The following is a 26,467-nucleotide window of genomic DNA, read 5'->3' on the forward strand; positions in this document are numbered from 1 at the left end:
CAGGTAACTACCAGTGCTTATTGCACTTATTTCATTCACAGGTAGTTAAATTCATGGTGGAAAGGCTATTTGGAGCTGTAAAATACAGTTAGGGTGGCACAGTCACTTCCATAGGAATATCAAATGTGGATATAAAATGTTAGGATTCAGTAAAGTGAAAGTAAAAATTAACTCACATAAATCTGATGTGTACATGACCTTTTAGAAATACACATAAAATATAAAAATTGGGATTTGCCTATTCACTGCTTTCTTTGGGCATTCTATCTTTCTTTGCCCTTCACTCAGCTTTTGGTGGGAGACCAGTAGGAGTAAAAGCATGTCTGTCCTTCCCAGTGGCACAAGACCTATCCCAGTCAATCCGTGTGATTCCTTAAGGCTCAGAGGATGGCTCAGCGCACCTGCAGCAGGATCACCACCAGAGCTCCTGAATCAGCAGGCTGGGATGCAGCCTAGGCATCTGCATTTCCAACAAGCCCTTCCAGGTGATTAAAATACAATTGAAAGCATGAGAATCTTTGCTTTGGGATTCCCGATGGAACTCCTGAAAACTTGGGATCCCTGGGTGGCGCAGCAGTTTAGCGCCTGCCTTTGGCCCAGGACGCGATCCTGGAGACCTGGGATCGAATCCCATATCGAGCTCCTGGTGCATGGAGCCTGCTTCTCTCTCTGCCTATGTCTCCGCCTCTCTCTCTCTCTCTGTGTGTGACTATCATAAATAAATAAAAATTTAAAAAAAAAAAAAAGGAACTCCTGAAAACTTAAAGAGAGAAACTGTGGTTCCAAGATATGTAGTGAGCCACAGGGTGGAGGCATCCAAATGACCTCGTGCTTGTAAATGAATCACGATGTCTTGAATCAACCTCAAACTGTAATTTCCTCATCACTGGCCTCCTTCAGCTTCTGCTTTTATCATTCTCTCCAACGAGCACACATGTCTGTCTGATTTTATTCCTAGCAAGTCCTTAGCATTAATAGTTGCTCATCCTTCTAGTATGATCTAGAATGACCTTATCTCCACAGTGGTTTTTGTGAAGGCATGTTCAAGGTAACAGAGGCTATCCCAATCCCTGGATGCTCAATTCCAGGCATGTGGGCTGTTCCAGACCATCTGTGCAGGTTGTAAACTTCATCACAGAAAGGAAGGCATAACCAGAATTATTCTTCCTGTGAAAAATAATCACTTGATTTTTTCCCCCTCTTTTATTAGTCCTATGAAGTCTCCTATTGCATTCATAACCAGCAAAAATAGTAGGGAAGATGAAAGTGAAGAAAAGCTCAGTGATCTCCTTTGCAGATCACAGTCTGTCTTGTGTGGGCTCTCCAGGATTCTGTTTGCCACATCACAAAACCACTCAGGCACCAGCTCCCTGAGGAGGGCGGGGTGACTGGGCGATGTACAGAAAATAGGAGTAAAGAAAATTAGGCCAGATCATCTACTCAACTAAGACCACCCCAAAACCTGGTTTATTGTCAAATGTTTTGCAAAGAACAAGTATTACTCCAATGATTCCCCCAAAAGTTACCTTTTAGAAAGTAGTGTCACGAATTCCTCGTACAGCATGCTGACGTTGCAGCTATGTTCTTACTAAAAATGAGGCACCTGAGAAAGCATCAAACTGGCAATTTTGAGTTATGTGTTTCTAATTGCTGTTATTCTTCAGGAGCACCAATCAGTTGAAAACTTGTGCAAATCCTCTACGTCCTGCTTTCTTTTTTATCCCCCACCAAAGCCCCTCAGACCAAGGAGGTCACCATTGCCCTGCTGCCTCCCTAGATCCACGGGCAGCCAGAACCTCTCCCCTCCCCTTCCTGCAGTGCTGCCCCTCTGTCACCTCAACAGGATGAGTCACCCTCATACACCCCAGGCTGGTTCAGGTACAAGAGGAATCTGTTTCTGAAATGCCAAAGTCTCAAAAGAGGCTTCTAAATACTTTTTATTAACTGTTCCCGGTAGAAGGCAAATGAGTGCTGACCATCTTGCTCTTAGGTTGCACCAACTAGGAGGCTCAGCTGAAGCAGACCATAGTTCAGGGTGTTGGAGCCTCTTTACCCAAAGATTGCAGCCAGGCGCCCCTGGGAGCTCATTAGCCATGCACAACTTCAGGCCTTCCCCAAACCTTTGGAGTCAGGATCTGCATGTTAACAAGATCCCCAGGTGGCTTGCACGCACCTGAAGAGAGGCGCTGGTTTAGATATGTGTCAACCTGCAGTTTTTTTAGAGGTCACAGGTGTACTGGGGACCCAAACATAGTCTCTTCCTGCCCTTACTCATGCAGTCCATTCTCTCTGCCTGGAAATCCCTTCCGTCGTAGCTCATCAACCTGGCCAACTCCTACTCATTCTTCAAGGCCCAGACCAAAGATTGCATCCTCACTGAAACCCTCCTGATACCCTGAGTCAAAACCAGTTACTCCCCAGAGCACCTGGGTGGCTCAGTTGGTGAAGCATCTGACTCTTGGCTTCTGCTCAGGCCTTTTTTTTTTTTTTTTTTTTAAGATTTTATTTATTTATGTGAGAAAAAGAGTGAGTGAGTGAGAGAGAGAGCAGAGGGAGAGGGAGGAACAGACTCCCCACTGAGAAAGGACACCCCCCCTACAACATGGGCTTGATCCCCAGAACCCTGGGATCATGACCTGAGCCAAAGGCAGATGCATAATCAATTGAGCCACCCAGATGCCCCTCTGCTCTGGTCTTGATCTCAGGGTCTTGAGGTCAAGCCCTGTGTTGGGCTCCATGCTGGGTGTGGAGCCTACTTAAATAAATAAATAAATAAATAAAAAGACAAAAACTAATCATTCGTGCTCCACTCTCCCTTTAAAAAGATTTTATTTATTTATTCATGAGATACACAGAGAGAGGCAGAGACACAGAGGGAGAAGAAGGTTCCTCCCAGGGAGACTGATATGGGACTTGATCCCCAGACCCTGTATCACACCCTGAACCAAAGGCAGACGCTCAACCGCTGAGCCACTCAGGCGTCCCTTCTGTGCTCCCTTGACACATTACATCTATTACACCCAATATATACCAATATTATAGAGTCTGCATGCCATATTATAAGTATATGCTCTCAGTCTGTGTCCCCTATAAGAATGTGAGTTACTCAGGAAAAAGAACATATTTTGGGATCCCTGGGTGGCGCAGCGGTTTGGCGCCTGCCTTTGGCCCGGGGCGCGATCCTGGAGACCCTGGATGGAATCCCACGTCGGGCTCCCGGTGCATGGAGCCTGCTTCTCCCTCTGCCTGTGTCTCTGCCTCTCTCTCTCTCTCTCTCTCTCTGTATGACTATCATAAATAATAAAATTAAAAAAAAAGAACATATTTTATTCATCTATGTTCTCTAGCACCTAGCCCAGAACTTGAAACAGAGGCTCAATAAATATTACATGAAAACTACCTTTTGATCTTTTCTTCCATTGTTTTAGTCAGATAATAGTAAATCTTACTCCACCACTTGAAGATTTTTCACATTATAACTTTGTGTCCTTTAAAAACCTTTCTTATATCCTTGGTAGCTAATTTACAGTGATTATTCAAAAACATTTCCATTGGCCTAGAAACAATCTTACATTGGACCTACCTTACATTGGGATAGATTTCTGCTTCCTTTCCCTTGCACACACTCCTCTCCCACAAGATAACATATCCATTGCTGAAAAACCAAATTATAGAGTAGATATTTTTAGGGGGGATAGGATGTGGTATAATAAAAGGAATTATTGTATTTCTTCATTTGTATTAAGCTTGTCTTGAGGGTCGCCTGGGTGTGAATTTTATTAAGCGTCCAACTCTCGATTCCGGCTCAGGTTGTGATCTCAGGGTCATGGAATCAAGCCCTGTGTCTGGCTTCCCATTCAGCATGGAGCCTACTTAAGATTCTCTCTCTCCCTCTCCCTCTTCCCCTTCCAACCGTTCATACACTTGTGCTCTCTCTCTCAAATAAAAAAAAAAAAAAAAAAGCCTATCTTGCGCAGCCTGGGTGGCTCAGCGGTTTAGTGCCGCCTTCAACCCAGGGCCTGATCCTGGAGACCCAGGATCGAGTCCTACGTTGGGCTCCCTCCATGGAGCCTGCTTCTCCCTCTGCCTGTGTCTCTGCCTCTCTCTGTCTGTCTGTCTGTCTGTCTCTCATGAATAAATAAATAAAATCTTAAAATATATATATATTTTAAAAAAGCCTGTCTTGATACCTCCAATATTTTCTTGCAGATATAAAACTGATATTACTGGATGAGTTGTGAGTGAAAGACAAGAAAACAGAAAAGGTTAGAAAATAAAGTAGAAAATAAGTAGTGATCCAAGAGGCCCAATAATTAGTAGCTGTGTTCTTAAACACACCAGAAAACATGCAGGTAATTATGGGGCACTTACAGAGTTGGCATAAGGCCTCAGGTTAACAATGATCTCTTGAAAGACTGTATGTAGTCATGTACCAGCCTGCATGAGATAACACACAGCCTGAGATGTTCACTGGTAATATACAATGAGCAATTATCACTGCTCAGTGCTGGTCAGCAGTGCACAGCTACGAGCAGCTCATGGTCCATAAGATTCATCCAAATGGCCCACAAATTGGTCTTAGTCATGGTTCACATTTATTCTGAATGTATGGTTCTGGCAGTGGTAATTAAAAGACACTGTTTAGGTGGGCTTTTGTTTTCTAAAGTGGCCCTTGCAATATTTATCAAGAGATTAAGTATGAATATCCTTTGACTCGAGGATCCCACATGTCTAGAGCATAGAAATGTAGATACAAATGCATAAAAACTTTCACTGAAGTTTTTACAGAAAAAATAGGAAACAATCTTTATGTTCAACAATACTAAATTACTAAATAAATTAAGTCCATACCTTGGATATTATACAGGGTTTTTTAAAGATTGTATTTATTTATTCATGAGAGACACAGAGAGATACAGAGAGAGAGGCAGAGACATAGGCAGAAGGAGAAGCAGGCTCCATGCAGGGAGCCCGTTAAAATCAAGTAACAGAACATACTATCATAGTATTCCAGTATGAACCTCCTTAAAAATTATTTGTAGGGGTTAGCTGTTATTAATATTATTATCCCACCATTAAAAACGATGTAGAAGGGTAGCCCCGATGGTGCAGCGGTTTATCGCTGCCTGCAGCCCAGGGCGTGATCCTGGAGACCCTGGATCGAGTCCCACATCAGTCTCTCTGTATGATGCCTGCTTCTCCCTCTGCCTGTGTCTCTGCCTCTCTCTCTGTCTCTATGAGTGAATAAATAAGAAAAAAAAAAAAAAGATGTAGGAAAAAAGTGACCTTAAGAACATGCAAAAAGTTGGGGCAGCCCAGGTGGCTCAGCGGTTTAGCGCTGCCTTCAGCCCAGGGCCTGATCCTGGAGACCCAGGATCGAGTCCCATGTTGGGCTCCCTACATGGAGCCTGCTTCTCCCCCTGCCTGTGTCTCTGCTGCGCTCTCTCTCTCTCTCTGTCTCTCATTAATAAATTAAAAATAAAATATTTTTAAAAAGAATATGCCAAAAGTTACCTCACAAATCAACCTGTACTAGTGTAACAAAAAAGAAGAAGAAGAAGAAGAAGGAGGAGGAGGAGGAGGAGGAGGAGGAGAAGGGGAAGAAGAAGAAGCTAAAAGTTAAGTGTTTACTCTGAGGTGATTCCATTGTAAGTGACTTTCATAATCTTGCTTCTTTGAATTTTCTAATTTTTCTACAATCAACATACATGTTTAATTAAAAATGTTTAAAGAATAATAAATGAAAGCTGCTGGAACACATGAAAAAAGTGAATTTTTCCTTCCCTAGGGCACAGATGCAAAAATTTAACAGTCAATGATGTATGACTTTAGGTTCAACTGGTTACTAGTACATTATAATGTCTTTATCTATTTAAAGACATATGTTTTTGTTTTTTTTTAAGTAGGCTCCACACCCAGTGTGGAACCCAACACAGGGATCGAACTCACAACCCTGAGATCAAGATCAAGCCGAAATCAGGAGTTGGACACTTAACCAACTGAGCCACCCAGATGCCCCATGGTTGCCTTATTTATTAAATATAAATTTCAGAGGCTTGTTTAAAACTACAATATTTGTTTACCTTTTAATTTCACTCATTCAGGGATGCCTGGGTGGCTCAGTGGTTGAGTATGTGCCTTCGGCTCAGGTCCTGATCCTGGGGTCCCACATTGGGCTCCCTTCATGGAGCCTGCTTCTCCCTCTACCTGTGTCTCTGCCTCTTTCTCTCTCTCTCTCTCTCTCTCTCTCTGACTCTCATGAATAAAAAATAAAATCTTTTAAAAAAATTTTCACTCATTCAAAAAATTGACTTTCCTTTAGATATTTTTCCTGTAATTAGACGATATGCCACCAGGTGACAGTAGTGCCTCAGTCATTGCCTAGTTATTGGAACAGTAAGAATTTTGTGGCGAGGTGTTCTAATGTGTTGAGAGAAGTATGGTTTTATACTTTGTGACGTTTTAAGTCTTTATTAAAATCTCTGAACTTAATTGAATATGGTAGATATTTCTTATATACTAAGATTAAGAAGACAAAACAGAAAAAATAAAAATAATATAAAAGAAACAACACCATAAAGTCAAAGAGACAGCCTAGAGATACTGCTTAGGCAATTAATTACATAAAGGAATAATATTAGTCTGTCTTCAGACACGTTAAAGAATATACTCTAGTTACTAGCTGTTGGACCAGTCACTTAGGCTTTTTGCAAATGAAAATGATTATGAAGACATACATTATAATTTCAACTAAAAAATAAATATGCTTGTCGAATTTCTAACCAATACAAATATTTAAATAATCCACAATAGTAAGAAAAAATAAGCAGGTCTACAGTGTCGATTAAAATTTTATGAAGTCCAAATATCTGCCCTTCTCACACTGAATTTCAAACCATATGAATGCTAATCTAATTCTGACATTCCTCCCAACTTCCACTGAGACTTCACGTCTGCACAGGGTTCACCTTCCGCACCTTGGGACTTCAGTTCGACATGTGCCTACCCATTTTTGTTTGTCATAACCTCCCTATGGGAAACTCATGGGCACTCCCACTCAGCTCTCCTCCAGTTCCCTAACTCTTCCATTTCTCTCAGTTCCCATTGAAAATGAGGAAGTGTACATTCTGCAACCCTATCTGTCAGCCATAGGAAAGGTCTCAAGCTCTCATTCCTTGAGTCCACAGTTGCTACACATTGCTTCTAGAAACTCAGAAAAAGAAGAGAATGGAGAACATGAAGAGGTCTCAAGATCATTATGAAAGTCCATCTTTCCAGTCAGAAGGCTCCTCCCACGCACCTCCACCCTTCCTGGTCAGCTACTCGGGGACAGTCGTGGGTGCCCAAGAGAGGCCAGCTTTACCTTCATGAATTGTTACTTTTGCTCTCCTTCAGTTCATGGAGATATCCCAGACTTTGGGGTGTGGGTTTTGCCTTTAAAATCATTTATGTAAAATAAATAAATAAAATCATTTATGTAGGGGCACCTGGGTAGCTCAGTGGTTGAGCATCTGCCTTTGGCTCAGGTCCTGCATGGTCACGGGGTCCTGGAATCAAGTCCTGCACTGGGCTTCCCTCAGGGAGCCTGCTTCTCCCTCTGCCTCTGACTCTGCCTCTCTCTCTGTGTGTCTCTCATGAATAAATAAGTAAAATAAAATAAATAAAAAGATATGTGTAGGCTTGAAATACAAGCTAATTATTTGAAAGAAAAACTGCAACATTATGGGCTAAGGATTAAATGAGCTCATACAAATAAGTAAAACAAAACCTCTCTAAATTCTCAGTAGACAATGGACAAAGAACAAGAATGGTTCTTGTTCCAATGCACATCCACTGGATGATAAACATTCAGTAAAATGATCGACTTCATCGAAATCAAATAACAGAATTAAAATTACAAATATGTGATATTTTACCTACCTACTGATTTAACAAAAATGTATTGAAATATGAACCCCCCAACTGATAAAGTTGTGCTGAAGTGGGTCCTTTCACATATTGTTGACAGTAAGAATAAAAATTAATACAACTTTTCTGAAGAGCAATTTCACAATATATTTAAGGATGCTTTAAAATGCTCTCATTTTTGACCCTGTAATTCCATCTTTAATAACTTAGAATAAAGAAGTAATCCAAAATATGTGTAAATATTTTGAAATTAAGATGATCTTGCAGCATTTTTATGCAAGTAAAAAACTGGCACTCAACATCTAATGATAGAAGTCTGTTCTGCTAAGGCAAATTCCATAAATGACATACTAGGTAGCCATTACAAATGATGGTTATCAATACTTTTTTTTTTTTATAATTGGAGTTCAATTTGCCAACATATAGCATAACACCCAGTGCTCATCCCACCAAGTGCCCCCCCCAGTGCCTGCCACCCAGTTACCCCCACCCCCACCCCCTGCCCACCTCCCTTTCCACCACCCCTTGTTCGTTTCCCAGAGTTAGGAGTCTCTCATGTTCTGTCTCCCTTTCTGATATTTCCCTCTCATTTTTGCTCCTTCCCCCTTTATTCCCTTTCACTAATTTTTATATTCCCCAAATGAATGAGACCATCTAATGTTTGTCCTTCTCCGATTGACTTATTTCACTCAGCATAATACCCTCCAGTTCCATCCACGTCAAAGCAAATCGTGAGTATTTGTCATTTCTAATGGCTGAGTAATATTCCATTGAAATACTTTTTTTTTTTTTAATTAAGAAAAATGTCTGTAATATTATGTAAAAAGCAAGAGCACCTGGGTGGCTCAGTCAGTTAAGTGTCTGCCTTCGGCTCAGGTCATGATCTGGGGGTCCTGGGATTGAGCCTTGCATCTGGCTCCCTGCTCAGCGGCAAATCTGTTTATCCCTCTCCCTCTGCCCCTCTCCCTCACCTGCTGCTCTCTCTCTCTCAAATAAATAAATAAATAAAATCTTTTTTTAAAAAGCAAGGCATAACTACTTTTTAAATGCATAAGTATAAAGACTGGAGGGGAGTATTTCTAAAGGTTAACAAGGGTTGTAACTAAGAGGTGGGATTTCAGTTCATTTTATTTCTGCTGCTTTATCCTTTTATGCATTTTACAAACATTCTACATGCAGCATGTATTACTTTTCTAATAAGAAAAAAAGGAATAAAAGGATAAAAGTTAAAGAACAAGATTAATTAACAAAATGATTGAGATTTTCCTACCTTCCCACAACAACAAAGTTTTTTGAGAAGACCCTACAATTCCACCCTCCAGGTAGTGCTCCTGACTTGATGTTTACAGAGAGGAGCTGGTTTATTGCAATGTTAATGTGGTAAGTTGAGAAATGCCCTAGTTCCTACCACATGACTTTATAGGGTGCTGAGTTCTCTGCAATAACATGCATAATAATCTTTTTAGCAATCCTTGCAATTAGGGGGTGGCCAAACTGGAATTGTTACTTTATTTGAGACAGGTACACACACATATGCATGCACACACAATGCTCGAAATTCAGAAACAACTACCCCCATGAAGAAAAACAGTGTAATTAGCTCTCCTTTAGATGGGAAGATAGTCTTCAGAATGTAAATATAAACATTGTCCTTTTTAAAAAAATATATATAGAGATCACCAATCTCCACCACATATTGGTCAGAAGTCAGGTAGCTGATACCATCTATCAGTGGTATCGTAGTACTTTGGACTTTAGGACAACCACCTACATTAGTGGCTGGTAGAATTTTAGAGACCCATAGCTTTGGAGTTGAATAAGCAATGAAGGAACTTCTCAGGTTGCACCGTGAGAACCAATTTTCTCAAGCAGAACTTAATTACAGCTGTACAATTATCAAAACATTTATGGAGAATGCTAACCTTACACCCACTGCTGGGTTTCTGTTAAGCTGATTTCCTTTAACTGAAATGTTCCCATCAAGTGTGCGTGTGTGTGTGTGTGTGTGTATGAGAGAGAGAGAGAGAGAGAGAGAGAAAGTTGCAACTACTACTGCTTCTGTTCAATATCAACAATATCAATAGTAGCTTCCCCCTGTCTTTCTTATAAGGCCAAATATTTTTTTTCTGCTGGACAAGAATCCAAATGGGATTGTCCTAGGATGGGTCTAGTATTAGTTCATCTATTGTTGTAAACACGAGAAACCCACTTTTCCGAGGTGTTACGTGAATAGGTGGTACTGGTTTTACTGGAGCCTACTTCTCTGAACTTGTATTCCATTGTTAAGGTTCCATTGCTTTAGCAGTATGATATCCTTGACTGATTTTCCCAAATAGAATACTAAGATTTGAATATCAAGACTTTTTCTTTGAATGCAAAGAAAAATAGAAAATTAAGACAAATAACTGAATAATTCTACAGGAAGCACAATCACCATTTGTAATGTGGGAGAGTCTCATTATTCTGGGATGACTATCTTGGGGCTGATTCAAAGACAGTCTTTGTATTGAGAACTGCTCACCTTTGAAATGAGGCACTTACACTCACACAAGGGCAAGAAAGAGGAAGAGCCTTGGCTAGGTAGAGACTAGCATCAAGGACAACCAACTAATTTAGGGGAGAAGGATGGAAGTGGGTGCAAGGCCAAGTATAGGCAGAAGTAAAAAAAAAAAAAAGTGTTTCAGCCTCATGCATTATTTAGAAATAGAGCTGTGGGTCTTGGAGGAAACTCTGGGAGGGAAATAATTGAGGACCAGTTGGCCTTCTCACCATAGCCTCACAGACAATTAACACACACACAGAGATACACACACAAACACACACACCAGGGCCTTAGTGCAGTGCTGATACACACACACACACTTTGGCTTCTTTCCTTTTGAATACGCAGTTTCTTTTTGTGACTCTGATCTGTCTAAGTTCTACTTGTCTTCAAACACTCAATTCAAACAACACCACTTCACGCTTTCTCTGAGCTCTCCCACCTTCCGCCCGCCCTTCCCAAGACTAGGTTACATATCCCTCCTCTGTGCTCCCACACAATTTTGACATACTCCACCAAAGTGTTTCCATACTATATGGTGATTGTCAGTTTCCCCACCAGGGATAGGCTGTTCGAGGGCAGGAACCTCATTTTTTCCTCTTTATATCCCAGTACCAAACACTGAGCCTATCACATCTTATTGAATAAATGAGTACATTCATTGAATGAATGATTTCTGTATCTGCTCTGTTCTAGTGTTGTGCTAGGTTGTGGAGACACAGCAGTGGGCAAGATACACACAGTCCCTGCCTTCATGAATTTTGTATCATATTAAGGTACTTCAACGTTCCAAAAGCTTCTTGGAAGAAATGATATTAAACCTGATGAATGAATGTCAGATCGATCTGACATAATGTACATAATTTCTTATTCTGCAGGATTGTCCCACTTCAATTTATAATAGACTCAAGAACAAACACTTACTAGGATTAAGGTTTTCTTAGATAAGCTAAATTTTATAAGGAGTGCTACCAGAGACAACACAGACAAATTGGCCTGAGCCTGGCTGCTAACTTCCATAGCAACATCTAAAAAGACTGGCATTATATTCATTTTGTAGAATAAAGACAGTCACAGTCAAACCTCATTTAATTGAATTCTGCTAATTTTGAATCTGTGAATTACTCACTTAGAAACTTGGCTGGCCTGTACGTTGACGCTGCATACAGAGAATTAGATTTCCAGAGAAAATTAATAATAACTACGAGCCTTTAAATAGCTCTTCAAAGTTTATAAGTCTTTCACATAGAACATCTGATCTGATAATGACACTGTAGCTACTTCTACCTTATGGCTCTCTACCTGTTGAGTTTTAGCCATTCTCAGTAGGATGTATTAGAGGAAATGAGATTTGATGAATGACTATCCCATCTGAAACAAGTAATTTGGCCTTGCTTCAAGCAAACTTTAGGTGATGTCCCAAGTATTGACTCCATTGTCACACCATTTACAAGAACTCCATCCGATCTAGTTTGAAATATTATGTTTTTTTTTGGGGGGGGGGGGTTAATGCAGATTCCTGGGGCACCTGGCTGGCTCAGTGAGTAGTAGAGAATGCAACTCTTATCTTGGTGTTGTAAGTTCAAGCTCCATGTTAGGTGTAGAGATGACTTAAAAAGTAAAACAAAATCTTAAAAAAAAAAAAACCTCGTCTCTTTTTTTTTTTTTTTTTTTTTTAAGAGATAGAGGGGGGCACTGGGCAGAGGGAGAAAGAGAATCCCAACCAGTCTCCACACCTAGCACAGAGCTCTTTGCAGGGCTCAATCTCACAAGCCTGAAATCATGACCTAAGCCAAAATCAAGAGTCAGATGCTTAGCCAACTGAGCTGCTCAGACACTCCAGCAGATTTCTGGCTTTAAGAATAGAGCTTTGGGGACACCGGGGTGGCTCAGTAGTTGAGTGTCTGCTTTTGGCTCAGGTCATGATCCCACAGTTCTGGGATCGACTCCCGTATCGGGCTACCCCCAGGGAGCTTGCCTCTCCCTCTGCATATGTCTCTGCCCTTCTCTCTCTGTGTCTCTCATGAATAAATAAAGTCTTTTTAAAAAGAAAAAAGAATAGAGCTGTGGAATCTTAATTTACCACCTCTTTTCTCTTACCATGTCCAAATCTTTAGAGAAAATGTCCCTTCATTATAATAGTAGAATGTTAAATGGAATTTTCAGCTGAGACCCCAAGGATATCGATACCTGATACCAAAGGGAGTTTCAAGATAGACCATACTCAAGGAATTTTTCAGTAGGTATTTGAAAGTTGGTGGCATGGTTCTTAAAACCCTTTGCCCACATTGAGCATCAACAGAGCACATCATTGAAAAATGAAAAGAATTTATGTCAAAATTTACTTGCAGAAAACTGTATTGCAAGTCTCCCCACCTATCAGGGCAAGTGTGGAAAGTTCTTCTCAGTTTATATCAAGTGAGAAAAGAAGGCACACGATGGACTGGTCCTGACTCCCACCTGGAAAACCTCAAAGCCAGACAAGGGCTGGCATTAGATTTAGAAGCTAGATAAAGAGGGTGGGAGCAAAAGGTGGGTAGCTGCTCTGGTTGGTCTGTGCTCCAAGAATGTGTCAAAGCAAAAGACTCTTGAGGACTTTTTCCTTTTTAATTTTTTTTTAAGTAGGCTTCATCCCCAATGTGGGGCTTGAACTCACGACCCCAAGATCAAGAGTTGCCTGCTCCACCAACTGAGCCAGCCAGGCACCCCTGCTTGAGCATTTTAAAGATCACTGTGGCCCTCTCAGTGGAGAGCCAGACTGGAATGTTTTAAAATCCTGCCCCAGAGGACCACAAGAAGGAAAAAAAAATAGGGAAATGGGCCGGCGAGCCCATGGAAGACTCTTCTCCTGTATCACAGAAAATGCAGCCAAAATTGCCCAGAGGGCTGCCTCCAAAGAACCCCAGAAGAGTCCCATGAGAATAAACATTTAAACAGCTTTAAACATTCGCCAGACCCAGAGCTGTAAAGCCCCCTTCCAAGCACAAGAGTAAATTAAGAATTTTCTGCAGTGCCGTGCCAAGCCATATTGGAGCCTGAGGCCGCAGAAAAAAATCTGTACCCCTATATGTGTTTTCCAAAATATCCTCTCCTATGTTGAACCAAGTGGAAAAGCTAATAAAGGCTCTATAATCAAAAACCATGATTACATATGAAATCCCGAGTTGCCCAATCTGTTTCTCACACCATTGTAAAGACTCATAAACACACCCATAGAGGGACACAATGACCCGGTGGCCCTTGAACTACAGGCTGATTAGAAACACTGTTCTCATTGCACAATAACTCAAGGTCATAAAACAAACAAAAAATGATGGCCTGTTATTATTTACATTTTTGGTATGTTGCCATCTGGTTTTTTTGTGTTTTTTTTTTTTTTTTTTGCATGAGACTTTTAAAAATACTGCATTAATATTTATCTTGATTATTGAGGCCCTTTAAATTTTGCACTTGAGGCAAGTGCCTTCCTGCCAGCCCTGCTTTTCAGCTCAGTTTTTCCTTCTTTTTTCACCACCTTCAAAGTCAGAGAGCCTAGGAACCTTGCTTAGCAAGATGGAGGGTGGAAGCATAAGGTGAAGAAAGCTTTCCATGTACAGATGGTCTTAGCTGGAGGAGAGGAATAGTAGGAGGCAAAAATAAAGATGCACTCTCCAATTACATTCCCATAAGGTTTGCTTGTTCAATGTACTGGTCACATGAAGTTACACACCAGCTTCAAAACAAAATCACACAAATGCCTGGCAGTGGGGACTTCCATTGGGGATAGAGAGAGAAACCTCCAGTATAATGTTGTGTAAGAATTTGGGATTGGAAGTCAAAGGCCAGAGTTCTACCTACACCTGGCTCTTCCACATACTAAGCTTGGGAAAATATTCTGTTAGCCACAGTACCTCATCTATAAGTTCGGCGAATATTATTGAATACTTCCAATATGCTTGGAAAACAGGACTGAATCCTTTAGGAGACAGAGGCAAACAGCCAACAAGCCTTATGGTAGAGATATAGAGGTATCTGCCAGTGGTTACTGCCCTGGAGCCCAGAAGGAAAGCACCCCCTACCCCCCACCCCCCACCCCCGCCAATAGGCAGTTTAGGAAGGTGACAGCAGACCTAAGTGGGGCAGAAACAATAAAATTGTGTCGTGTGAAGCTGCAGTGAAAGAATGCCTCAGCTAGAGGGAATTGCATTCATAAAAGCAGAAGAATGGAATGTAAAATACTCAAGTTTATAGAAGTAGAAAGTAAATGGTGGTTGCCAGGGGCTGGAGGAGGATAGTAAATGGTGTTTGCCAGGGGCTGGAGAGATGTTGGTCCAGGGGCACAAACTTTCAGTTATGCAAATGGTTTCAACAACACTGAGGTTTATTTTTCACTCATATGATAGCTCCACAGCTTCTTCTCTCTTGGTGTTTTGCTGTTTGCATGCATGGTCCCTTGGTCCAAGATGACTGCTCAAGATTTAGGGAGCAGGAAGAAGAAAGGACAGGAGAAGGTCATGTTCCCCTCCCTTTAAAGAACTAGAAATTAGAAAGAAAGAAGAAGAAAGAAAGAAAGAAAGAAAGAAAGAAAGAAAGAAAGAAAGAAAGAAAGAAAGAAAGAAAGAAAGAGAAAGAAAGAAAAGACAACTAGAAATTCAGCAAAATACATAGCATTTTTCACATGGCCTTAAATAGTTGCAAGGAGTGCTAGAAAACTGCAACCTTTTATTCTGGACAGTAATGTGTCTGGTGAAAATGCAGGATTCAATTACTAAGGAGAAGGAGGATCTTTCTCTTTGGATTAGGCAACCAAGAGTCTCCTACACAGTTACTGTGCCCTCTCTCAGCTGATAATACTGCCAGTTGTTCAAGCCAAAGGCCTGTGAGTCACCCTCAGTGAGCTTGACATTCCATCTCTGAGGAACTCAGAACTTATCATGAATCCCATTATTCTAGCTTCTTCCAGCTATCATCTCAACCATTAAAACAGCTCTCTATCTTGTCTCTTTGCTTTTACTCTTGCCATCCATGTTAGTCAGAATAGGCTATGCTATGCTGTGGCAACAAACAGCTTTCTAATCTCAGTGAATGAATTTAAGAATGAATGAATGATGGGGGCGCCTAGCTGGCTCAGTCAGTAGAGCATGTGAGTCTTGATCCCAGGGTCATGAGTTGAAGCCCCATATTTGGCCTATGGCTTATAAAAAAAAAAAAAAGGAATGATGAATTTATGGAGTTACTAGTCATTAGGCACCAGGTTTCCATTTTGCAGGTTTAATATTTTTTTTAATTTTTATTTATTTATGATAGTCACAGAGAGAGAGAGAGAGGCAGAGACACAGGCAGAGGGAGAAGCAGGCTCCATGCTCTGGGAGCCCGATGTGGGATTCGATCCCAGGTCTCCAGGATCACACCCTGGGCCAAAGGCAGGCGCCAAACCGCTGCGCCACCCAGGGATCCCCCATTTTGCAGGTTTAAAAGACTTCTAAGGATGGGTGGTAACAACAGTGTGGATGTACCTAATGCTACTGAATGGTACACTTAAAAATAGTTAAGATTGGGGATCCCTGGGTGGCGCAGCGGTTTAGCGCCTGTATTTGGCCCAGGGTATGATCCTGGAGACCAGGGATCGAATCCCATGTCGGGCTCCTGGTGCATGGAGCCTGCTTCTCCCTCTTCCTGTATCTCTGCCTCTCTCTCTCTCTGTGCGACTATCGTAAAAAAAAAAAAAATAGTAAAGATTGTAAATTTTATGTTTATTTTACTACAATTTCTTTTAAAAAGCATGAATAAGTGAATGGTAGAAACAATTTGTTATGTATAAAATCAACAAAGAATTATCCTAATTATACAATAGACCCCTAAAAATTAATGAGATGATGCTAAATAACCTAATTAAAAACAGATAAAATGTACAAACAGCAATTCACACAGGAGGAAAACAGTGATACTTTTCTGTGGTTTACCTTATTAACAGACCCCCAGATTTTGTTTCAGGTAGCAATGTTTCCAGCTAAAAACACTCACTTTCTCAGATTTCCTTGCATATTGAAATGCCCATGTGACATAGTTCTGGCCACGCAGATAAAAATTAAAATGCTGGATATTTCGGGACGCCTGGATGGCTCAGCAGTTAAGCTCTGCTTTCGGCTCAGGGCCTGATCCTGAAGTTCAGGGATTGAGTCCCACATCAGGCTTCCCTGAGGGGAGCCTGCTTCTTTCTCCTTCTGCCTATGTCTCTGCCTCTCTGTGTGTCTCTCATGAATAAATAAATAAAATCTTAAAAAAAAAAAAAAGAAACTTAATTATGGAATTAGCTAAGAGGAAGTGGCCAGAAGATACCAAGGAATCAATAACCATTTTAGACTGAAAAGCAGGTCAAATCTGTGTGTGGTGAAATGATGTGCAGTGATGAAATATTGGGGCAGAATGTCACCTGTCATATCTTAGAATATATACTACATGCTTACCATGGCTTTTATCTGTTGGTGAATTACAAGGAACTTTTAGAATGCTGACATATGCAGAGTGTTTTTTTTTTTTTTTAAGTTAGTATGAATTTCTACCATGTGCTACCACTACTATGTGCAGGAGAGGGTGGCATTATTCTAAAACATGAGATACAGTAGTATCTCATTTACATGAGTAAAAGTGAAAAAAGTCATTGCCCTCAAGGAGTTTGTATTCTAGTGTGGAGGCCGAGAAAAATTGAAGCCATCCCACCTAAAGTTTAGCATTAGCGCAAGTACAGCCATCTTAGGCCCCTGTGAATAAGAGCTGAACTTTATGGGAAAAACTGCAGAATGTCCTCAATGTCCTCAGCAGGTAACCTCATATCAGAAAGACAACAGAGCTCAGAATTGCCCTTGGCAGAGAATCCCATATCAGAAAGACAACAGAGCCCACACCCGTGGTAGAAAGTCCCATATTAGAATGAGAACAGAGCTCAATGCCCTTGAAAGCCCCATATCAAAATGTAAACAGAACTTGAGAAATTCCTCCATCCCTTCTGAAAATCCCCTAGACCAGCCTATAAAAAAGTCAGCTGTAACCCACTTCGGGGTCCAAGTCCCTGCTCCGCTGTGTCGGGTATACTTGGACCCAAGCTCGAGCTTGTAAATAAACCCTCGTGTGTTTGCATCAGTGTCGGCTCCTTGGTGGTATCTTGGATTCGCAATCTTGGGCACAACACTAGTGGCGGAAACAGATAATAAACACATACATATACAATCTATAACCTATAAAGGACTGTAGGGGGAAAGTAGCCGAGTAAGGGAGACAGGAATTTCCAAGGATGTGTTTTGCTTTTGTATGGGGCAGTCAGAAAGGCTAGTCTGATAATGTGACAGGTGAGCAAGGACCCAAAGGAAGTGAGGGAGGGAACCATGAGACTACCTGGATGACACTAAGCAGGAGCATCCTCAGGGTGTGCGTGGAAGAATAAGGAGACAAAAAGAAGAGGATAGTAAAAAGTGACAGACGTGTGTGGTGGGGAGGGGAACAAGAACATGCAGGCCTTTGGGGCACTGTAAAAACCTTGGCTTTTACTCTGAGTGTTCTGGGAAGCCAGATGTCTTGCCACTTGGAGCAGAGGTCAACAAAACAGGTGTGATCTGAGACTCAAGCAAGCCAGAATGCACGCAGAAAGGGAAGGGAATGTGGATGACTGCAGGACTAGGAGAGGTTCTCTCTGTAGTAAGCTTGCAGTCCTGGACTTAGGAGCCTGGTGAGACTAATAGTGAACTGCTTTGATCCAAAATCTCACTCGAGGCCCAGGGAATGGAGCTGTGAAGCAACAAGCTCAGCAAAACAGAAGAATAGATGTCCAGAACTTTACTCAGTACTTTCACTTTTAGAATTCTCTGCTCAACAAAGAAGGAATGCCAGTGGAAGAAGATGGGATTAAGGGTGTTGTCTTCCTGCCTATTCTTAAAAATTGCCTCAAGGCTGGGGCCATTAATTTCTGGGAGTGGGGGATTGGCAGAGCACTAATGCCACCCAAGAGCCAAAAATTCTCAGGCTCAAAGACTATCTAGAAAAAAATCTTGGCTGTGTTTACTTGCACGCTGAATTAACTGGGAAAAGATAATCCAATAAAACTACTAGGTTTAAGAGAGAACTGTGTTTATTAAAAACAAACAAACAAACAAAAACCAGTGTGGTAACAGCCTGTGGCTGTTGAACACTAAAGCAATCTCTGGGCCCCCAAATAGGACTATCAGAAAGAGAAGGGTTTAAACTTCAATGATGGAGGGGATAATGGGCACGGGTTTATCCCAGGGAGAAGACTGGTAGCGGCCAGATTGGCTCATCCAGAAACTTTTTTCCTACCAGGGCAAGGGAATCTTCACTGCATAGTAAGATTTAGTCATTGTCTAGAAGGATTTAATAATTTCTAAAGATCAGCAACTACTGTAATTTCCCATTTTCCTCCTTCTATGACTGGGAGTTTTCATTGCAGTTATACCCATCTTTCCTACCACTGTATATTAGGTGTTGTGATCATGAGCAACTTGATCTTTAAGTTTATGGGCTGCAGGAGTATAAACCTAAGTGCATACCTAAAGGAGAGAGTGGTACTCTTCCAGAGATCTGTCAGGGATGTCCAGCTGTCTGGTTTGTGGATAAAACTTTGCAGTTGTCACCCTTAGATGATGCAGACATTCTCCATGTAAGAAGGGTGTGTACAGAAAGATGTGAGGTAGCAAATGCAGGTAGTGTGACCCAGTCTCAACCTCTAACCCCTTTATCTTTTGTCTGCTGTACTATAGAGGCTGGAAAGCTATTTCTGATCATCTTTGATACTAAGGTGACTATTGCAGGGAGGAAAATAATTTTCCTTTTACTTTTCTAGACTCTTTTTTAAAAAATATTTATCTATTTATTTATTTATTTATTTATTTATTTATTTATTTATTTGCAATACAGAGAGAGAGAGAGAGAGAAGCAGGCTCCATGCTGGGAGCCTGACCTGGGACTCAATCCCGGGTCTCCAGGATCACACCCTGGGCTGAAGGCGGCGCTAAACCGCTAAGCCACCTGGGCTGCCCACTTTTCTAGATTCTTGGTTGAGATAACCCCCCTCAAAGATTAGGAGGAGAAAACTTGAGTTATGTACATACATACAGGAGCCCCACAGATACGAGACTCAAAGAAGCAGCCAGAGCAAGAAGCTTATATATTTTTTAGACAAAGAAACAATAGACTTGTGAAGAATTGACAAGAGTTTGGCTAAGGATAGTAAAATGGGGAAGAAGTAAGGGCTTCTTTTTACAGTCTTTTTGGCCCTAAGTTCCCCGTGTCTGATGATAGGTTGCTTTCTATTATCCTGGTACAAGGAGGGTAACTTTCTTTTAAAAAAAAAAAAAAAAAATTTATTTATTTATTTATTTATTTATTTATTTATTTATTTATTTATTTTTGAGAGAGAGCACGAGCTTGGAGAGGGGCAGAAGGAAAGGGAAAGGGAGGAGAGAAGCAGACTCCCCATTGGGCATTGAGCCCTACCCAGGGTTCAATCCCATGACGCTGAGATTATACTGAGCCAAAATTCAAGAGTTGGATGCTCAACCAACAGAGAATCCTAACCAGTCTCAAGTGCGGAGCCCAACATGGGGCCCGATCTCACGACCCTGAGATCATGACCTGAGCTGAAATCAAGAGTTGGGAGGCTTAACTGAGCCACCCAGATGCCCACAAAACATGTATTTTTATATGTCGCTGCTGAAGGGTAAATTGGTGCAGCCACTTTGAGAAGCAACTTGGAAAATGCTAGTGTAGTTGAGGATGGGCATAACAATTCCCTTCTAGTTATAATCCCTTGACACTTGCTATTTAATATGTGGTCTGTGGAGTCCAAGGGTCCCTTGCACTTGTGCACAGGAGATGTGGACCCCCATATTCATTGCAGCATTGTTTGTAATAGAAGAAAGAAGGAAAGGGGAGACTTAAATGCCTATTAACAAAAGGATAAATAGATAAATGTTATTATATTCATATGATAATTAAAATGGATGAACTAGAGCTTCATAAATCAATATGTATAAATCTCAAAAACACAATGTTGACCCAAAAAAGCAAGTTACAAAGTAATAACCGCAGTATATCATTTGTGCAAAATTTTTTAAACTGTCAGATAAATCTATATCTTGCTCATGGATATACATGTGTGTATACGTATATATTGTGTACATAAGTGTGTGCATATATGTATATATATGTATATATATAAAATGCAAATATAAAATGCATGAGAGGGAATCCCTGCGTGGCTCAGTGGTTTGGCACCTGCCTTTGGCCCAGGGCACGATCCTGGAGTCCTGGGATGGAGTTCCGCGTTGGGCTCCCGGCATGGGGCCTGCTTCTCCCTCCTCCTGTGTCTCTGCCTCTCTCTCTCTCTATATCCAACATAAATGAATAAATAAGTAAGTAAGTAAGTAAATAAATAAATAAATAAATCTTTAAAAAAATAAAATGCATGAGAATATGAAATTCAGGAAGTGGTCACCTCTGGAGAAGGAGAGAGTGATTACAGCTTAATAGTTTCAGGGATTCAACTGTGTCTTTTTCTTTAATGCAAATTTGAAGTAAATAGGTTAAATGGCAATATTTGATAAAACCTGGTGATGGGTACCCTGGTGATTTATTATTCTAGTTTTCTCTGAGTTGGTAGTATTTCACAATTTTAAAAGGAGGAATTTGTAGAAAAGTAAATCAAGAAATTCAAGGCAAATAGTAGAACAAGAGCAAGGTAACCTAAAAAAGAAAAACAGATACAAGGAGGCAAATGGGGAGAAACACACTGGTCGGGAAAAGGACAATAGGACTTCAAATGCTGTTAGTTCAAATGCTGCGTAAGTGCTACAAACCACTGTCTGTGGTCCACTTAATTATCCCAATGTATTTCTTCTGTGATTTGCTAGATCAGAGAGAAGAAGAAAAGCCTTTGATGCTAAACTTACTTGGGCCCCAGAGTACCTGGGGCATGAATGTACCCCGGGGAAGATTTTCAGATGCAAGTCTTTAGTCAACAAACCTGGTAATAACTAACATCTATTTTGTGCCATGTTCCAGGTACTATGCTCAGAACTTTGTGTGAATAATCTCATTGCACCTTCACAACATTACTTTGCAGTAGGTAGTATTATTAGTGACTATATCACAAATGAGGAAACCAAGGTGAGTCACAGGCTATGTGGTGGGGCTATGGTGCAGACCTAAGTAGAGTACTTCCAGAGGCCTCCTTCTTTTTTTTTTAATTTATGATAGTCATACAGAGAGAGAGAGAGAGAGAGAGAGAGAGAGGGGCAGAGACACAAGCAGGCTCCATGCACCGGGAGCCCGACGTGGGATTTGATCCCGGGTCTCCAGGATCGCGCCCTGGGACAAAGGCAGGCGCCAAACCGCTGTGCCACCCAGGGATCCCAGAGGCCTCCTTCTTAACCACCTTGCAATGTGCCAGCACTGTTAGATACTGAGGGCACAGGACTGCACAGACCTGCAAGTACAAAACAAGTTTATTGACCTCCAATTCAGTTTCATCTATTCCTACTTGTTCAGTGGAGAGACTTCTGGTACTCTATTCATTTGTCTTTGTTTGTTTGTTTTTTTCTTTCTATTCCTCACGCTGAATAATCTCAATTTAGCTAACTTTAGAGTTCATAATTCTTCCGTATGCTCAAATCTGATGTTGAACTGTGAGTGAATTTTAATTTCAGTTAGTGTATTTTTCATTTCCAGAATTTCTACTTATACATGATAATTAAACATGGTCACAGTACTGTAAATTACATCTCCAGAACTTATTCATTTTATAACTAAAAGTTTGTACCCTGTGTTCAATCTCTCCTTTTCTAATATATTCTTCTATGGCTGGATGAGCCTGTATTCTAAGAAACTGTCCTTATCTACAAATCATGAAGATATTTTCCAATCTTTTCAGATGCTTCACAGATTTAGCTTTTTTTGGGGGGGGAGGGGATTTAGCTATTTTTTTTTTTAAGATTTTACTTATTTATTCATGAGAGACACACAGAGAGAGGCAGATACAGGCAGAGAAGCAAGCCCCATGCAGGGAGCCTGATGTGGGAATCGATCCTGTGACTCCAGGATCACGCCCTGGGCCAAAGGCAGATGCTCAACCACTGAGCCACCCAGGCATCCTGCTTTTTTTTTTTTTTTTTTAAGATTTTATTTGTTTATTCATGAGAGAGAGAGGGCAGAGACACAGGGAGAGGGAGAGGCAGGCTCCCTGCCAGGAGTCCAACGTGCGAGTTGATCTCAAGACCTTGGGATCATGCCCTGAGCCGAAGGCAGATTCTCAACCACTGAACCACCCAGGTGCCCCATGGATTTAGCTTTTATGTTAGGTCGATGATCAGTCCAGAATTAATGTTTGGATATTATATGAGATAGGTGTTAAGGTTCATTTTTTTCTGTATTGATATTTACTTCTTTCTTTTTTTAAATTTATTTATTCATGAGAGACACACAGAGAGAGGCAGAGACATAGGCATACAGAGAAGCAGGCTCCATGTGGGGAAACCCGATGCAGGACTCAATCCTGGTACTCCGGGATCATGCCCTGAGCCAAAGGCAGACACGCTTAACCACTGAGCCACCCAGGTGTCCCATGGTTTTGGCTATTATAAATATTATAAATGCAAAATAATTTACATTTTTAGAAGATCACTGGCTATTATAAATAGTTCCACTATGAACATTCATGTACAAGCTTTTGTATGAACATATGATTTTTAAAAAGATTTATCTATTTATTTTAGAGAGAGGGGAAGGGCAGAGGGAGAGGGAAAGAGAGAGAATGTTAAGCATACTCCCTGCTGAGTATGGAGCCTGACGTGGGTCTTGACATGGGGCTTGATCTCAAGACCCTGAGATTATGACCTGAACTGAAACTAATAAATGCTTAAACAAAAGCAAGCCACACAGCCACTCCTGAACATATATTTTCAATCCTCCTGGGTATATACCTAGGAGTGGAATTGTTGGGTAACTCTATTGAACATTTTTAGGAATGGCCAAATTGTTTTCCACCATGGCTGCAGCATTTTACATTCTCATCAGCAATATATGAGAGCTCCATTGTCTCCACATTCTTGCCCAAATTTGTTAATATCTGTTATTTTCTTCATTGTAGCCACAGGGTGGGTATGAGTTAGTATGTCACTGCTGTTTAATTCACATTTTCCTAATGGCTAGCAACGTTGAGCATCTTTGCATATGTTCCAGCTTACTGGAAATTCATTGGTCATTTGGTTATCTACTCTGGACGGAAATAGCTATTCAAATTCTTTGCTCACTTTTTAATTGGGTTACTTTTTTATTAATTGTAAAAGTTGGGCAGCCTGGGTGGCTCAGCGGTTTAGTGCTGCCTTCAGTCCAGGGCATGATCCTGGAGACTGGGGATCGAGTCCCACATCAGGGTTCCCCACAGGGAGCCTGCTCCTCCCTCTGCCTGTGTCTCTGCCTCTCTCTCTGTCTCTCTCATGAATAAATAAATAAAATATTTTTTAAAAATTGTAAAAGTTGCCTACATATTCTGTATACTAGACTCTTACTAGATATATGATTTGCAAATATTTTTCCCATTCAGTGACTTGTCCTTCACCTTCTTGGTAGTGTCCTTTGGCACATTAAAGCTTTTAATGTTGATGAAGTCCAATTTTCTATTTTTTCTTTTGGTTTCTTGTGTTTTAAAAGCTGTTGTGTAATCTAAAGTCATGAATATTCACTCCTACGTTTCCATCTACAAGATTCATAGTTTAACACTTATATTTATGCCTGTGATATATTTTGAGATATTTTTTGTATATGATGTGAGGTAGGGGTCCAAATTCATTCTTTTGTGTGTAGATAGATATCCAATTGTCTCAGCACCATCTGTTGAAAAGATTATTCTTTCCCAATTCCATGGTCTTAACATCTTTGTCCAAAATCAATTGACCACAGATGTGTGGGTTGCCTGTTGGTTTTTAATAGGCCAACTGTCCAAAGAGGTTTCCCCTCTATAATAGATACATATTTGTCTGGATTATTAGATAGTGTGTAAATCATAAAGCTTACACACATATTAGCACAAGTAATCAAGTAAAAAAAAACTATTAAGAAAACACACTAGAGAATGGGATGGAAGATGAGAAGATGAGATTGGAGATAAATTCAAGTCTGGTTCATACATAGCCTTTTAGGCCAAGGTATATCATTCGAGATTTATTTATTTATTTATTTATTTATTTATTTATTTATTTATTTATTTATTTATTTTTATGGATATCCATTCATGACAGACATACACAGAGAGAGGGGAAGAGACACAGGCAGAGGGAGAAGCAGTCTCCATGCAGGGAGCCTGATGTGGGACTCGATCCCAGGTCTACAGGATCAGGCCCTGGGCTGAAGGCAGCACTAAACCGCTGAGCCACCCGGGATGCTCTCATTTAGGTTTTATGCTAAATGCATTAAGAAGTCACTGGATAGAGGTACCTGGGTGGTTTAGTTGGTTGGGCATCTGCCTTAGGCTCAGGTCATGATCCCAGGGTCCTAGGATCAAGCCCCATGTCAGGCTCCCTGCCCAGGGGGAGTCCACTTCTCCCACCCTCTGCTCTTGGGCTTTCTCTCTCTCTCTTTCTCTCTCTTTTAATCTCCCTCTTAAATTAAATTAAATTAAATTAAATTAAATTAAATTAAATTAAAGCCACTGGATAGTTTTGAGCAGGAAAGTGAGATCAAATAATTTACATTTTTAGAAGATCAACTGGATGCCAGGTAAACTCTGGAACATAAAGTGGCAAGAGGAGAAGCAGAGAGATATTTGGAATGGCATTATAAGTATCTAAGTAGGAGATTATGATCACTTAGACAATTGTGGCAGAAGTGACAAAGGGGAGAAGTAGATTCAGGATATGTTTTGGGAGTAAAGATTTGGAGATAGAGGTAATGGTTGGAGTGCTGAGGAGAGGTAAAAAGAGGGGAATCAAAGATGATTTCTAGGGACGCCCGAGTGGCTCAGCGATTGAGCACCTGCCTTCGGCCCAGGTTGTGATCCTGGAGACCCGGGATTGAGTCCCACATCGGGCTCCCTGCATGGAGCCTGCTTCTCCCTCTGCCTGTGTCTCTGCCTCTCTCTCTCTTGCTCTGTATGTCTCATGAATAAATGAAATATTTTTTAAGAAAGATGATTTCTAAGTTTATGGTTTGAATAACTGGGTAGAGGATTGCTCAATTACATTCCTTCATTTGCTGAGATGTTTAAAACTAGGAGAGGAGAGGAACCAGTTTGGGGGGTTGGGTAAGCTTACTGGAAATTCATGTAGAGAACAGGCCTAGACCCTGAACTGCACAGGAGAAGTCATCATAGTTGTAATTAAGTTGAATGTGCTCAGATGTGTCTTGCATGTTGATAAACAAGATATGTGACTCTCACACTGAGAAACTAAACAAAAGATGACTTCAAGGATGGGAGATAGGGTTGGGAGAAGAAGAGGAGGAGGACAAGGAGAGAGTGGCAGGAGCTGAGGGGCAAGAAGGATGTGTCAAAGGTAGAAGAGTATGGTATGTGTGTATATGTAGAAAGAGTTGTGTACTTTTCGATTCTGCATTAGGAATACGGTGAAAGCCCACTGGCACATAGCATAATCAAGCTACTCTTCAGGAACAAATGATATATTTTGACTGTGACGGGCACTAAATTTGTTTCATTAATCCACTGGGTCCTGAGAAACATTATAGGTATTCTAATCAATGAATAAGTAGATGTTAGGCAAGATACTTAGAATACATATTTACAGTGTTGGTAGGAAAATTAAATAAGATGACTATCATTTATTTTACTGTTTGGCATATAGTTAATCTATTAATAAATTATAATTATTAAATGTCAAAAATAAAAGATCAGCATTAACATAAATTAATGCTGATAACAGCAATATGTTAGGAGGTACATTTAATTATTCTGAGGTCTGTTCTCTCAGTTGCTTCTCTCCAAAATTGGTACTGTCTACAGAAACATATAGTTTACTGTAT

At 40.8% G+C, this 26,467-nt stretch overlaps 1 long non-coding RNA gene across 4 annotated transcripts in view; it reads right to left on the reverse strand.

Annotated features, from left to right (window-relative positions):
* The window catches only part of LOC111090231, a 59,876-nt gene that overhangs the window by 14,016 nt on the left and 19,393 nt on the right, over positions 1 to 26,467 (reverse strand). For 2 of the 4 annotated variants that reach the window (XR_005371234.1, XR_005371236.1), the window contains exons 3-4: positions 3,584 to 3,655; positions 1,527 to 1,603 (exon numbers count right to left, since the gene is read on the reverse strand). The exons of 1 other annotated variant lie outside the window; for it this stretch is intronic. This is a non-coding gene — a long non-coding RNA (uncharacterized LOC111090231). The remainder of the gene's footprint in view (positions 1 to 1,526; positions 1,604 to 3,583; positions 3,656 to 26,467) is intronic. One more of the 4 variants, XR_005371235.1, reaches the window with a different exon arrangement.

This window comes from Canis lupus, chromosome 16, assembly GCF_011100685.1.
Source record: "Canis lupus familiaris isolate Mischka breed German Shepherd chromosome 16, alternate assembly UU_Cfam_GSD_1.0, whole genome shotgun sequence".
Taxonomy (NCBI): domain Eukaryota; kingdom Metazoa; phylum Chordata; class Mammalia; order Carnivora; family Canidae; genus Canis; species Canis lupus.